We start from the raw sequence: 16,508 nt of genomic DNA, 5'->3' as shown, positions 1-16,508 counted from the left end.
CTCATTCCTAGGTGCTATCAGTGTCTCTTTATACCTGTGAGTTGTGGTTATGCAAACACAAATCAGAGTAGTTTCTAAATGAAAGAGAGATAGTAACTACCATATCCTCTGCAAAGACTCGGTTCAAGGATCCTATTTTCAAAGATACCATCTGTGATCATTCTAGTTGAAACATCCTCCACTAGCTTCCTCACTACTAAAGAGGGTGCAAGAAGGTAAAGACTTGTCAACTTCTGTAATTGCTTTAACACCTGGCACATATTAGATGCTATGCAAGTTCTTTATTTCTGCTCTAACAAATTATCAGTGACTGAAGCCATGAAATTAAAGAACTCTTGCTCCTTGGAAGGAAAGTTATGACAAACCTAGACAGCATATTAAAAAGCAGAGACATCACTATGCTGACAAAGGTTCATACAGTCAAAGCTATGATTTTTCCAGTAGTCATGTACAGATATGAGTGTTGGACCATCAAGAAGCCTGAGTGCCGAAGAATTGATGCTTTTGAACTGTGGTGCTGGAGAAGACTCTTGAGAGTCCCTTGGATCGCAAGGAAACGAAACCAGTCAATCCTAAAGGAAATCAACTCTAAATATCCACTGGAAGGATGATGTTAAAGCTGAAGCTCTAATACTCTGGCCACCTGATGCAAATAACTGACTCATTGGAAAAGACCCTGATGCTGGGAAAGATTAAAGTTAAAACGAGAGGATGAGATGTTTGGACAGCATCACTGACTCAACAGATATGAGTTTGAACAAACTCTGGAAGATAGTGAAGGACAGGGAAGACTGGGGCACTGCAGTCCATGGGGTCACAAAGAATCAGACATGGCTTAGCAACTGAATAACATCAAAAATTGTCACAAACTTAGAGAATATAAGTGACACAACTTTATTATCTTACAGTTCTGGAGGGAAAAATCCAAACTATTTCACTGAGCTAAAATTAAGATATTAGCATGATTACAGTCCTTTCTGGAGAGTTTAGAGGAAAATTCTTTTCTTGTCTTTTCCAGCTTCTAGAATCTGTCCACATTCATTTAATGGCAATTGAGTCTTTCTCACAATGCCGTATCTATGGTTCTGATTCTACCTCCTCCCTCTTCCACATTTAAAGGAGCCTTGTGAGTAAACAGGACCCACTCAGAATATTCAGGATAATCTTCTTATCTTAAGGTCAGCAATCTTAATTGATCTGCAAGTTTAGGGCTTTGTTGGTGGCTCAAATTGTAAAGAATCTGCCTGCAGTGCAGGCCAAGGTTTGATTCCCTAGGTTGGGAAGATCTCCTGGAGAAGGAAATGGCAACCCACTCTGTATTCTTGCTTAGAGAATCCCATGAACAGAGGAGCCTGATGGGCTACAGTCCATGGGGTTGCAAAGAGTTGGACTTTCACTTTCAGGTGATACAGCATATTCCCATTTTTAAGAGAGTAGAATGTAGATATCTTTGGAGGGCAATAATCTACTTCTCACAGATGCTAAATTAATATTTAAGCAATTTGAATAAATTTTAAAAATTTCAGAAATAATACTATAGTATAAAATTTGTGGTTTAAAGTAAATTAAAATCTAACAAAAACATACTAAAGAATTGCTGTTGTTCAGTTGCTTCGTCATGTTTGATTCTTTGTGACCCCACAGACTGCAACACACCAGGGTTCCCTGTCCTTCACCATCGCCCAGAGCTGACTTAAACTCATGTCCATCAAGTCAGTGATGCCATTCAACCATCCCATCCTCTGTCATCCTCTTCTCCTCAAGCATTCAGTCTTTCCCAACATCAGGATCTTTTCTAATGAATCAGTTATTCACATCAGGTGGCCAAAATATTGAAGCTTCAGCATCAGTCTCACAATGAATATTCAGAATTTATTCCCTTTAGATTGACTGGTTTGATCTCCTTGCAGACCAAGGGACTCTAAAGAGTCTTCTCCAACACCACAGTTCAAAATCATCAATTCTTTTGCACTCAGCCTTCTTTACGGTCCAACTCTCACATGACTACTGGCAAAACCATAGTTTTGACAAGATGGACCTTTATTGGCAAGCTAATATATCTGCTTTTTAATACACTGTCTAGGTTGGTCATAACTTTTCTTCCAAGGAGCAAGTGTCTTTTTATTTCATGGTTGCAGTCACCATCTGTAGTGATTTTGGACCCCAAGAAAATAAAGTCAGCCACTGTTTCCATTGTTTCCCCATCTATTTGCCATGAAGTAATGGCACGGAATATATGATCTTCATTTTTTGAATATTGAGTTTTAAGGCACCCTCCTCTTTCATCAAGAGGCTCTTTAATTCTTTGATTTCTGCCATAAGGGTGGTATCATCTGCATATCTGAGGTTATTGATATTTCTCCTGGCATTCTTGATTCCAGCTTGGACTTCTCCAGTCTGGCATTTCGCATGATGTACTCTGCATATAAGTAAAATAAGCAGAGTGACATTATACAGCCTTGATGCACTCCTTTCCCTATTCGGAACCAATCCATTGTTCCATGTCCAGTTCTAATTGCTGCTTTTTGACCTGCATACAGATTTCTCAGGAGACAGGTCAGGTGGTCTGGTTCCCCATCTCTTTCAGAATTTTCCACAGTTTATTGTGGTCACCCAGTCAATAGTTTTAGTGTAGTCAATGAAGCAGAAATAGATGATGTTCTGGAATTCTCTTGCTTTTTCTATTATCAAATGATTGTTGGCAATTTTATCTCTAGTTCCTCTGCCCTTTCTAAATCCAGCTTGAACATCTGGAAGCTCTCAGTTCATGTACTGTTGAAGCCTTGCTTGGAGAATATTGAACATTATTTTGCTAGCATGTGAAATGAGTGCAGCAAGTATGTAGTAGTTTGAACATCCTTTGGCATTGCCTTTCTTTGTAATTGGAATGAAAATTGACATTCCTCATCCTGTGGCCAGTGCTGAGTTTTCCAAATTTGCTGGCATATTGAGGGCAGCACTTTCTCAGCATCATCTTTTAGAATTTGAAATAGTTCAACGGATTGCCATCACCTCCACTAGCTTTGCTCGTAGTGATGCTTCCTAAGGCCCACCTGATTTCACACTGCAAGATGTCTGGCTCTAGATGAGTGATCACACCATCATAGTTATCTGGGTCATTAAGATCTTCCTTGTATAGTTCCTCTGTATATCCTTGCTATCTCTTCTTAATATCTTCTGTTTTTGTTAGGTCCATACGATTTCTGTCCTTCATAGAGCCCATCTTTGCATGAAATGTTCCCTTGGTATCTCTAATTTTCTTGAAGAGATCTCTAGTCTTTCCCATTCTATTGTTTTCTTCTATTTCTTTGCATTGATCTTCTAGGAAGGCTTTCTTATCTCTCCTTGCTATTCTTTGAAACTCTGCATTCAAATGGGTGTATCTTTCTTTTTCTCCTTTGCATTTCACTTCCCTTCTTTTCTCAGCTATTTGTAAGTCCTCCTCAGACAACCATTTTGCCTTTTTGCATTTCTTTTTGTTCTGGATGCTTTTGATCACTGCCTCCTGTACAAAGTTGCAAACCTCTGTCCATAGTTCTTTAGGTACTCTGTCTATCAGATCTAATCTCTTGAATCTATTTGTAACTTTCACTGTGTAGTCAGAAGGCATTTGATTTAGGTCATCCCTGAATGGCCTAGTGGTTTTTCCTAGGAAAAATGCTATAGATGACTAGTGAATTGTTGACTGTAAAATTTATTGCTTAAAAATATATTGAAGAGGCAACATGACTTATAGAAAAATATATTAAATAATAGTTGTATACTGCAGACCAATGCAGATTGAAATCATAAAGTGCTATTTATAATGATCATTTAAAAAGTGAAGAGATTGGAGCTGAGTAAGAGAAGGAGGAGGTAGAATGAAGACAAGGGGAGAAAGAAGATGAGGAGAAAAAAAAAGAAATCACAGAAGCAGTAGTGGTAGAAAGAAAAGTAAATGACAGCATGAATTTTAGAGAAAAACATTATGCAAAATCCAAAAATAGCTTTGATATATCTTTATTTTATATTGAACTGTTGATTGCATAATATGATAGGAAATAGAGGAGAAGTGATGAGGAAAGTGTATCTTCTTTTAACACTTTTGCGTTAAAAGCTAGGGATTGTAGAGTTAATATCAAATCAAGTTAATGGTTAAGATACTGTGGATAACTTCAGCATCAAAATGTATGAAGGAGACTTGTTCATGGACTTTATATAATGGAATTATAAAAGACAAAGTCCAGTACAAGTTGGAGAAAGAATCATCTGTTCAGTTTAGTTGCCCAGGTGTGTCTGACACTTTGTGACCCCGTGGACTGCAGCACACCAGGCCTCCCTGTCCATCACCAACTCCCAGGGTCTACCCAAACTCATGTACATGGAGTTGATGATGCCATCCAACCATGTCATCCTCTGTCATCCCTTTCTCTGCCTGTCTTCAATCTTTACCAGCATCAGGGTCTTTTCAAATGAGTCAACTCTTCATATCAGGTGGCCAAAGTACTGAAGTTTCAGCTTCAACATCAGTCCTTCCAATGAACACCCAGGACTGATCTCCTTAAGGATGGACTGTTTGGGTCTCCTTGCAGTCCAAGGGATCCTCAAGAGTCTTCTCCACACCACAGTTAAAAAGTATCAATTCTTCGGCACTCAGCTTTTTTTGAAGTCCTACTCTCACATCCATACATGACTACTGGAAAAACCATAGTCTTGCCTAGATGAACCTTTGTTGACAAAGTATGTCTCTGTTTTTTTAATATGCTGTCTAGGTTGGTCATATTTTGCTTTCAAGGAGTAAGCGTCTTTTAATTTCATGGCTGCAGTCACCATCTTCAGTGATTCTGGAGCCCGAAAAAATATAGTTAGCCACTGTTTCCCCATCTATTTGCCATGAAGTGATGAGACTAGATACCATGATCTAAGTTTTCTGAATGTTGAGCTTTAAGCCAACTTTTTCACTCTCCTCTTTGACTTTCATCAAGAAGTTCTTTAGTTCTCTTCACTTTCTGCCATAAGGGTGGTGTCATTTGCCTATCTGAGGTTATTGATATTTCTCCCAGAAATCTTGATTCCAGCTTGTGCTTCTTCCAGCCCAGCATTTCTCATGATGTACCCTGCATATAAGTTAAATAAGCAGGGTGACAATATACATACAGCCTGATGTACTCCTTTTCCTATTTGGAACCAGTCTGTTGTTCCATGTCCAATTGTAACTGTTGCTTCCTGACCTGTATACAGATTTCTCAAGAGGCAGTTCAGGTAGTCTGGTATTCCCATATCTTTCAGAACTTTCCACAGTTTATTGTGATCCACACATCAAAGGCTTTGGCATAATCAACAAAGCAGAAATAGATGTTTTTCTGGAACTCTCTCTTTTTCAATGATCCAGCGGATGTTGGCAATTTGATCCCTGCTTCCTCTAAATTTGATCCTGGTTTTCTAAAACCAGCTTGAACATCTGGAAGTTCATGGTTCAGGGCACTTTCACAACATCATCTTTTAGGATTTGAAATAGCTCAACTGGAATTCCATCATCTCCACTAGCTTTGTTTGTAGTGATGCTTCCTAAGGCCCATTTGACTTCACATTCCAGGATGTCTGGCTCTAGGTGAGTGATCACACCATTGTGGTTATCTGGGTCATGAAGATCTTTTTTGTACAGTTGTTCTGTGTATTCTTGCCACCTCTTCTTAATATCTTCTACTTCTATTAGGTCCTTACCATTTAAGGGGTTATATCTGATAGACAGAGTGCCTGATGAACTATGGATGGAGGTCTTGACATTGTACAGGAAGCAGGGAGCAAGACCTTCTCCAAGAAAAAGAAATGCAAAAAAGCAAAATGGCTGTCAGATGAGGCCTTACAAATAGCTGTGAAAAGAAGAGAATTGAAAAAATAAAGGAGGAAAGGAAAGACATACCCATTCGAAAGAATCATACTAAGTTCTAATAAATGCTATTCTCAGAGAGAGGAAGCTAAACAATTCAGTACAGTCTGTGGACTGCCAAATGACAAAGAAAACAGATATGAAGTAGATGAGTTAGGAGATTAGTTACCATTATTTAGGACAATATGTTGGTGGAATACATCGATGGAGGAGGAAGATGAGGCCCTAAGTCTATGGACTAAAAAATAGTGTGACCCTAAAGAGTTAGCCCTGGATGAGGAATTGACACTTAGGTGAGGAATGGAAGAGCACAGAATAAGTGTGTGTGTGTGTTTGTGTGTGTGTGTGTATAGAGGGATTATATATATGAAAGTACACAAGAACCTGTAGGTGGAGAACATTAGCAACATTCAGTCCCAGATAAGGTTTGACCATGGTATTGCAAAGGTGGAGATGACTAATATGCCTGATATGGTTCTGATTCTCTTAACTCTAAACAAGTCTAATGCTCATAACTGTAGTGGCCTAGAGCATAAAGGACTATGGCAGCATAGGAGAAGTGAATGATTCTGTGTTCAGCCCTCTATTTCTGATGACCACACTGATGAGCATCCTTTTTTCTCTAGGGGATGAACACCCTGAAGGTTCAGTTTATGATCATCACCAAGGTGAAATTTATCCATCACTGAGCTAAAGAGTGCAATGAAGCTGCTGTTAGGGAATAATTTAGGACATGTGGGCCAGGCTCCTCTTCTCAATTATAAAGGGGAAAGTGAGTTTAGAACAGGAGAAGCTGATATCTGGATTTCAGTGATGTAACCACTTACTTGCAGATGGAAAATGATTTAATTATTCTAGGAACCCCTATCTCTGTTGATACAGTGCAGTTAACAAACAAACAAACAAAAACCTTCTTGTGTGATTTAGAATGCTTCCAAATAGAACCTTATTTGAACAAGGACCATCACAGTCTGTTATAATCCACGTGATTTGAACTTTAATTTATGTAACTTTTGGGCTGCAAGTACCAAATTTTATTGAGGGTGATGGAACAGGCACAAATAAAAGAGAATGAATGAGGAGTGAGAGTAATATGAAGAGAGAAGTATAGTTTACATTTTGAGATTCAGAAAGCAACCAAAGATAAGGCTTTTGAGTCCTGTTCATACATGTGATAATCCATCTGTCAGATAACATTTTTTTAATCACTTGAAATTCAGCATGTTTATGAACCCCAACACCTTCCCCAGTTGCCCCAGCTTCAGTAATGCCAGGCAACTCACCAAGGGTGTTCACAAGCAGAGGGCATCTGAAGAACATGTTTGTATTCCAAAGTAGGACACTGAAAATCATGTCATCTCAAATTCTGACTAATACACATAAATAAGTAGCAACCATTAAGATAAGGAAAAAAAAAAAAAAACTCTACTGCTGCTGAATTCTGAAGAGGTAAGTCAGAAAATTACTGCATCTAAGACTGATGGGAAAGAAAAGGAAAAAAAAATCCAGCATAATTAGGTTACCAAGTGCACTAATAGCAGAAAATACTAGATTAAAATGAAATTTAGGAGAGTAAAACAGTGTCTAAGATAATGAGATAAGAAGCTTAAAAATATTACATGTTATTTAAGAAAAAAATAATTTTTAATGCTGTACAGAAAGCTCACCTCATCTTCATTAGGAGATACCAGGGTTCAATATCAGGCTCACACATATATTATTGTATATTTCTTAACACATTGATTTATTGTCTTTGTACATTGTCTGGTCAAAGGATATTTTTAGGTATTTTAAAGGACAACTTTTTAAATGGGTAGAATAAACCATTTCTGAGGTCTCTTCCTCATATGAGCAGAATACTATCTTTACAAAGATTATTGCAATTTGCTGTCATTCTTTTTATATATACAGTAATAATGGCAAGGCGTGAACAGAAAAAAAACACCAAAGCATGAAATGCTAATTTCAATCTCTGTTTTTATGGTTTGGACAAAAAGTTCATTTGGTTTTTTTCTGTCATATCTTATGAGAAAATTGGGACAAACTTTTTGGCCAACCCAATACTTTTCTAATGAATAAAAATGTTTTTTCGAGTTATTTATTCATTCCAGAGACTGCTATGCACCAGGCTTTGTGGTAGTCTGGAATATGGAGGCAAAGAAGAGGGATGTTTAATAGCATTGTTTAAAAAAGGTTTCCTCATGAAGGTGACAAGATAAATCTTCCTGAAAAATAATGATATGCTGGGCAAAAAAACATCGTGGTATTTTTAATGGCACTAGGCTAGGTTGTCAGGTCAGTGACTCACAACCAACCAACCATACCCTCCTCCATCCTCTGTGCAGTCCTGCCTACACTCATCTAAGCTTAACTATTGGCTTCCAACTATAGCCAATGAGAGCTTAGCAATGTAATGTAAGCAGAAGTTACAGTTAATGAAACAGATCTTTGTAAATAATAACCTAACCAAATCTAATGTAAGCCTATCCATATCATCTTTCCATAGGAATTTCATGAAAAAGTCTTCAAATTTAAGATACACATGATGTTACACCACTAGGCTTGGTACACTATATAAAGTGTTATCAACTAGTAACAGAAAAACAAAAAGGAGTATTACATAAAGAAGTAATAAAGATTCTTGTGGAATTGCCTGTATTGTTCACTAATGGAATTGTCACACAAAATTCTAGGGCAATAAATTGTGTTTATAGATTGAATCTGAAATGAATAAATTTAAAACATCAAGAAAACATAAGATCTTTATAATTTAACTTCAATAATTTTATCTTGATATCTACAGAGGACTTTTACTTTATTGTTTTATTTAGATATTCAAGTCTATAACAAATTTGTTGAGGCAAAGATGCAGATCACTATTGCTTTCTTTCTCTTGTATTTTGAAAAGAAGATTCATGGTGTATGATTTGACTTCGAATTCTTTGACTGTTAGATGGTATAAGAGGCATATAAGAGGTGTAAGAGGTTATAAGAGGCATAAATCTCTTCATTGCAGGAATCATATTGGAAAGATTATCTGCATTTGTTTTGAATTTTCAGTTCAGATTTTCAAGGTTGAGCCAAAACTATTATACAAACGGTGGGTAAACAGTTCTAGTACCTCTGATAATTATTAGTACAATGGAAAATTTAAGAAATAACAGAACAAGCTACAAAAATTTATCCTTATTCTTTCAAAGCACAGTTATTATGAAGTAATAAATAATCCTATTTAAGCAGCTTTGTATTGGTCAGCTCACCAAATTACTGTTGTCACCTGGAAAAGTACAGATTTAAAGTAAGAAAATCTAGGTTTGAATCCGGCTCAACAATTTATTTGTTAAGAATGAAGTTAACTTTAAAAATTTGAATTTCCTCATCTACAATAGAGTGTTTTAAATATGAAATTAGATAAAATAAGTAAAGTACAATGCATAGACCCTAGACTATCATAGAGCTGAATTTTATTTTTAACTGAAGTATAGTTGATTGCCAGCATCTGTTGGATCATAGGAAAAGCACGAGAGTTTCAGAAAAATATCTACTTTTGCTTTATTGACTACACCAAAGCCTTTGACTCTGTGGATCACAATAAAATGTGGAAAATTCTGAAAGATATGGGAATACCAGACCACGTTACCTGCCTCCTGAGAAATCTGTATGCATGTCAAGAAGCACAGTTACAACTGGACATGGGACAACAGACTGGTTCCAAATAAGAAAAGGAGTACATCAAGGCTGTATATTGTCACCCTGCTTATTTAACTTATACGCAGAGTACATCATGAAAAATGCTGGGCTGGAAGAAGCACAAGCTGGAATCAAGGTTGCTGGGAGAAATACTAATAACCTCAGATATGCAAATGACACCACCCTTATGGCAGAAACTGAAGATGATCTAAAGTCCATGCATGTTCTTAGAATAAAAGCCTTCTTTAAAGCTGTCATCAAGCTTCTTTAAAGATTGCTCTGCTCACCACACAGTAGGCCAATACATCTGAGAAATGAGGTTCTGAGGCAAGGGTATGACTTTATTCAGAGAGGTGGCTAACCCAGAGGATGACAGACTAACATCTCAACATAACCATCCTGTAGGGGCCTGGAAGCCAGATTCTTTTATGGATAAGAGATGCAGGGGGTGAGGAAACAAAGTAAGAAAACCATTTTATTCTTGCAAATATCTCCTAGAATGGCAAGCCTCAGGCAGGGAGATTTATTAGTTTCTTTCTTTTTTTTTCAGTCATTTCACAAGTGGTGTGAAATGGAATATGTCCCGCCATGTCAATAAAAAATAATGTCACAGTTATCTGTGATTCTTGCCCTCCAGACATGAATTTGAGACCTGATGGCATGAGAAACACTGGGCTGGAGGAAACACAAGCTGGACAGGGAGAAATATCAATAACTTCAGATATGCAGATGACACCACCCTTATGGCAGAAAGCGAAGTAAGAACTAAAGAGTCTCTTGATGAAAGTGAAAGAGGAGAGCGAAAAAATTGGCTTAAAACTCAACATTCAGAAAACTAAGATCATGGTATCTGGTCCCATCATTTCATGTCAAATAGATGGGGAACCAGTGAGAAACTTTATTTTTGGGGGCTCCAAAATCACTGCAGATGGTGACTGCAGAAAAAGACACTTGCTCCTTGGAAGAAAAGTTATAACCAACCTAGACATCATATTGAAAACCAGAGACATCACTTTGTCAACAAAGGTCCTTCTAGTTGAAACTATGGTTTTTCCAGTAGTCATGTATGGATGTGAGAGTTGGACTATAAAGAAAGCTGAGCACCAAAGAATTGATGCTTTTGAACTGTGGTATTGGAGAAGACTCTTGAGAGTCCCTTGGACTGCAAGGAGATCCAAGCAGTCCATCCTAAAGGAGATCAGTCCTGGGTGTTCATTGGAAAGACTGATGCTGAAGCTGAAACTCCAATACTTTGGCCTCCTGATACGAAGAACGACTCACTTAAAAAGACCATGATGCTGGGGAAGATTGAAGGTGGGAGGAGAAGGGGACAACAGAGGATGAGATTGTTGGATGGCATCACCGACTCTATGGGCATTAGTTTGAATAAATTCTGGGAGTTGGTGATGGACAGGCAGTTCTCGCATGCTGCAGTCCATGGGGTCACAAAGAGTTGGACATGACTGAGCGACTGAACTGACTTGACTGACTGACTAGTGGCATCATTCTCCACACAAGAAACTCAAGGATGCCATAGTCATTCACTGTTGGGGAGGGTCAGGTTATCTCGCTGTGAACTAAATGAAGGAACATAAGAGTCAAGCAGAGGGAGGCAGGGTTCCCTGAGGCAGGCCATTATGTATGCTTATAATAACAAAAGTGGCAAAACAAGGGTTAAACCAGAGAACCAATTCATCATGGAGTCAAAATGAACCTTTCCTGGTTTCAAAGCTATGTCTAATTAAAATTTTTAAAGACTTGATTCATTCAATTTTATACAGTTTGTTAAACTAGTCACAAAGAATATTGGACCCAGCAGTTCTAAGACATAATGGTAGATGTGAGGTGCACCTTTGTAGAGAAATAAAAATGATTTGGAATTCTAAAGAATATTCAGAAACAGCTGAATTATGCCTCTGTATTAAAAATTTCTCTTAGAGAAAAAAAGACACAGATGTATAGAACAGACTTTTGGACTCTGTGGGAGAAGGCGAGGGTGGGATGATTTGAGAGAAAAGCATTGAAACATGTATGTTATCAAGTGTGAAACAGATCACCAGCCCAGGTGGGATGCATGAGACAAGTGCTCAGGCCTGGTGCACTGGGAAGACCCAGAGGGATGGGATGGGGAACACATGTAAATCCATGGCTGATTCATGTCAATGTATGGCAAAACCACTACAATATTGTAAAGTAATTAGCCTCCAACTAATAAAAATAAATGAAAAAAAATATTGCAAAGAAAAAAAAAATTCCTCTTAGAGAAGATCAAAGTAAATCTACAGTTTATCTCAGAAAAGAGTTAATGTTCTAGTTGCCAAGCAAACCAGTTTTGGTCTATAATCCTTGGTCTTTGATATATGTTTCATTATATTTTACATGCCACATTTCAATTTTTCCAAATATATCCAAGGAAAACTATTAAACTATAACATTTAGCAAATATTCTCATTCACATTTCTATAATAAGATTGCATCATTCATTTCTGTACCATAAACGCATTATGTGCTATTGTGGAGCATATTATAAAGAGTTTAGGAAAGATTTTATGAATCTCTGAAGAAAAATTAAGCCATCTGTCTCCTGCATTATATTTTATTTTATCAGATATGCAATCTTAAAAAAGTCCTTAATCTTTTAAATCAAAAAAAATTTTTTAAAAAGCCAGGAATTCAGGTATTAGAGAAATCATAAATAAAACCTCAATCTAGGTACTTAGGGAATGAAGAGTTTCCCAAAGCAATCATACTTTATAGAAATATTGCTTTACCAAATAAAACAGAGAGAACAGTTGTCTACTGACAGTTATATTCACATGACTGTAGTCAGCTGGAATGTTATGAGTCCCTGTTGCCCATGCAAGTCGTCAAAACATGTTTTTGTTGAGAAGAGAGTGATTAGGGAACTATTTTTATAAAATAAGTTATGTCCTTATGGGACAGCATAATGAGTTAGAAATTTTTGAAATCTAGCTTATGTTTGTATATTTTCTTTTACCTTCACTTTAACCCAAAGATGAATTTGGTTTATTCCGTCACTTAATGGACATAAATTCTTCTTTTTTTAATTTATTTTTATTAGTTGGAGGCTAATTACTTTACAATATTGTAGTGGTTTTGCCATACATTGACATGAATCAGCCATGGATTTACATGTGTTCCCCATCCCATCCCTCTGGGTCTTCCCAGTGCACCAGGCCTGAGCACTTGTCTCATGCATCCAACATGGACTAGCAATCTGTTTCACCCTTGATAATATACATGTTTCGATGCTGTTCTCTCAAATCATCCCACCCTCGCCTTCTCCCATAGAGTCAAAAAGTCTGTTCTGTACATCTGTGTCTCTTTTTCTGTTTTGCATATAGGGTTATCATTATCATCTTTCTAAATTCCTTATATATGCGTTAGTATACTGTATTGGTGTTTATCTTTCTGGCTTAATTCACTCTGTATAATGGGCTCCAGTTTTATCCATCTCATTAGAACTGATTCAAATATATTCTTTTTAATGGCTGAGTGATATTCCATTGTGTATATGTACCACAGCTTTCTTATCATAAATTCTTTAAAGGTGCCTGACAGGCATGCTGTAAGATTTCAGATGAAAATTTATTACAGGATGTACCTATGTATAGAACTGCAATCAAATGAACCAAGGGCTTTCTTTCCTTTTTCTTCCAGATCTCTCCTCATCCATCCTGTGTTGGTTTCATCCTCATGCTTGGTAGTAAGGTGGCTTTAACAAAACAAGGTCTTATCACACCCAGACAAATCAGTAAGACTATGCCTTCCTGGGGAATTTAATAGGATTAAGAGATCCTCCAATATAATTTCCCCTCATATCTCATTGGCCAGGATGGAATATTCCATTTCTTAAATGAGCCCGAACAAGATAAATGGGATTCCTCTTAGGCCTGATACAATAGTGACTGGGTTTTCAGCTTACCCCCAATACAAAACTGCAAGACGGAGAGTTGTGGACTTGAGTACTTAAGGTTCAGTAAAGAATACAGATGGAGAAAATGCTAGAAAGTGACAGTTTCTATCATGCAGATGATATGAAGGAATCTAAAAGTAAGTATGTATACTAATTGCTATTAATATAAAAAGTAATGATATGTCTCCAAATATGTTACAGTACTGTTCATTAAAATCAATGTCAGTTACTTACCATCAATGATTTAGGATCTAAATATCTGTAATTAACTCTTCATATGGGCCGGGAATAAGCCATGCAGACAAAGTGCTGTGTTAATAGAGATTATTCTTCTGATACCCTGGGTTTTTTCCCCCAACATTAATCAAATAAAATCAATATTTATTTTCTCAAAATATTATCCAAATAGTTATTCATGTAAATCATTCAAGAAGCACTGACCAAGCATTTTGTTAAAGTCAGTATGAGCTAAAAGGGGATAAAAACAAAGTATTTACTGCCATTAAGCTTATGTGCTAGTGATTAGTAACAGGTGTCACTAGTCAATAAGAATTTTTAAATTAATCAGGAAATTTAGATTGGATGTAAGTTGAATACTGAGAATTTATAAAGAAGTCTGTAAGTAAGAAGCCTCTTTAAGGACTGGACCTTTATTTTTCCCTAGTCACTAATTTGCTGTTTCTCTTCTTCTTTTTTTAAGCAAGTAATATTTCTATCTTCACATTATAATTTGTCTTATTCTCAAGCATGCTTTCTCCTTGTATCAATGGAGCTGATTCTGTGGGTTAGAATTTTGTAATCCTTACTGCCAATGCTTGCTTCTAGAAAGAAAAAGAGTACGTATCTCTCCTAAAAACATCTACTTCTGCTTTATTGACTACACCAAAGCCTTTGACTGTGTGGATCACAATAAAATGTGGAAAATTATGAAAGAGATGGGAATACCAGGCTACCTTACCTGCCTCCTGAGAAGTCTGTATGCATGTCAAGAAGCAACAGTTACAACTAGACATGGAACAACAGACTGGTTCCAAATAGGGAAAGGAGTAAATCAAGGCTATATATTATCACCCTGCTTATTTAATTTATATGCAAAGTACATCATGCAAAATGCCAGACTGGATGAAGCACAAGGTGGAATCAAGATTGCTGGGAGAAATATCAATAACCTCAGATATGCAGATGACACCACCCTTATTGCAGAAATCGAAGAAGAACTAGAGAGTCTCTTGATGAAAGTGAAAGAGGAGAGTGAAAAAAGATGGCTTAAAACTCAACATTCAGAAAACTAATATCATGGCATCCAGTCCCATCACTTCATGACAAATAGATGTGGAAACAGTAGCTGACTTTATTTTTGGGGGCTCCAAAATCACTGAAGATGGTGACTGCAGTCATGAAATTAAAAGACTCTTGCTCCTTGGAAGAAAAGCTATGACCAAACTAGACAGCATATTAAAAAGCAGAGACATTACTTTGCCAACAAAGATCCGTTTAGTCAAAGCTATTGGAGAAGGTAATGGCAACCCACTCTAGTATTCTTGCCAGGAATATCCCATGGACGGAGGAAACTGGTAGGCTGCAGTCCATGGGGTCTCTAAGAGTCGGACACGACTGACTGACTTCACTTTCACTTTTCACTTCCATGCATTGGAGAAGGAAATGGCAACCCACTCCAGTGTTCTTGCCTGGAGAATCCGATGGACAGGCGAGCCTGGTGGGCTGCCATCTATGGGGTCGCACAGAATAGGGTATGACTGAAGTGACTTAGCTGCAGCAGCAGCAGTCAAAGCTATGTGTTTCCAGTAGTCATGTATGAATGTGAGAGCTGGACTATAAAGAAAGCTGAGCGCAGAAGAATTGCTGCTTTTGAGCTGTGGTGTTTGGAAGGACTGTTGAGAGTCCCTTGGTCTGCAAGAAGATGAAACCAGTCAATCCTTTTTTTTTTTTTTTCTTTTTTTTTCTGCTGGGCAAAGGGCACAGTCAGGAGGACAGCATGCATGTCTGAGAGCAAGCCTGTGTGGCGCTCAGGCTCTCATTCCAGAGGAGGAAGCAAGGCTTTTCCCCAGAAGGACAGATTCTCGACAGACCGCAGCAGAAATCACCCTAATTTTACACTCTCAGGAGAGCGGGAGAAAGAACCACAGGCTGGCTGCGGCGGTTGAGAGGAAAGACAGAAAGGTCAGCAAGGCCCAGAGACCTCCTCCTAAGTAGTGACCCAGTGAGTCCCCCAAAGAGGGGAGCTGGAGAGCAAAGGTATCTTTGTGCCCCCTTTTGCGGCACAAAAAGGCAGGAGTCCTTTATGCTTTGCCTCCAAAGGTGACAGAAAACTAGGGTCTGGGGCTTAGGGTCCCTAGTGTCTTTGGATCCTCCTGAAGCCTGTCATGACAGGACGAGGCGGGAACCACCAGGCCCAAGGGAATGCTCCTAAATGCTGGAACGAGGTGAGAGAGAGCAAGGAGGTGGGTCAGAAGACCCTCAGGAGCGGGGGCCGGGGGCCACCGCGTGGCATCTCTCAGTCACGTTCCTCTTCATCTCCCTGCTATTGAGTCCACAGTGGAGGGTCAGAAGGATCTATTGGAATGAAACCAGTCAATCCTAAAGAAAATCAGTCCTGAATATTCTTTGGAAGGACTGATGCTGAAACTCCAATACTTTGGCCACCTGATGTGAAGTGCTGACTCATTTGAAAAGACCCTGATGTTGGGAAAGATTGAAGGCAGTAGGAGAAGGGGATGACAGAAGATGAGATAGTTGGATGACATCACTGACTTGATGGACATGAGTTTGCGCAAGCTCTGGTGATGGACAGGGAAGCCTGGTTGCTGCAGTCCATGGGGTAGCAAAGAGTCGGACACAACTGAGTGACTGAACTGAACTCCTCTCTTCCTTGGGCTTCCCAGGTGGCTCAGCAGTAAAGAATCTGCCTGCTAAGCAGGAGATGTGGGTTTAGGTCCTGGGTGGGGATGATCCCTGGAGAAGGAAATGGCAACCCACCCCAGTGTTCTTTCC

At 38.3% G+C, this 16,508-nt stretch overlaps 1 pseudogene; it reads right to left on the bottom strand.

Annotated features, from left to right (window-relative positions):
- Positions 1 to 16,007: 16,007 nt before the first annotated feature.
- On the bottom strand, positions 16,008 to 16,084 carry LOC133042904 (small nucleolar RNA SNORD62; annotated as a pseudogene).
- Positions 16,085 to 16,508: the final 424 nt, after the last annotated feature.

Source organism: Dama dama, chromosome 21, assembly GCF_033118175.1.
Source record: "Dama dama isolate Ldn47 chromosome 21, ASM3311817v1, whole genome shotgun sequence".
NCBI classification, from domain to species: domain Eukaryota; kingdom Metazoa; phylum Chordata; class Mammalia; order Artiodactyla; family Cervidae; genus Dama; species Dama dama.
Note: the sequence above shows the minus strand (reverse complement) of the source record. Positions and strands in the feature narration are given on the sequence as shown.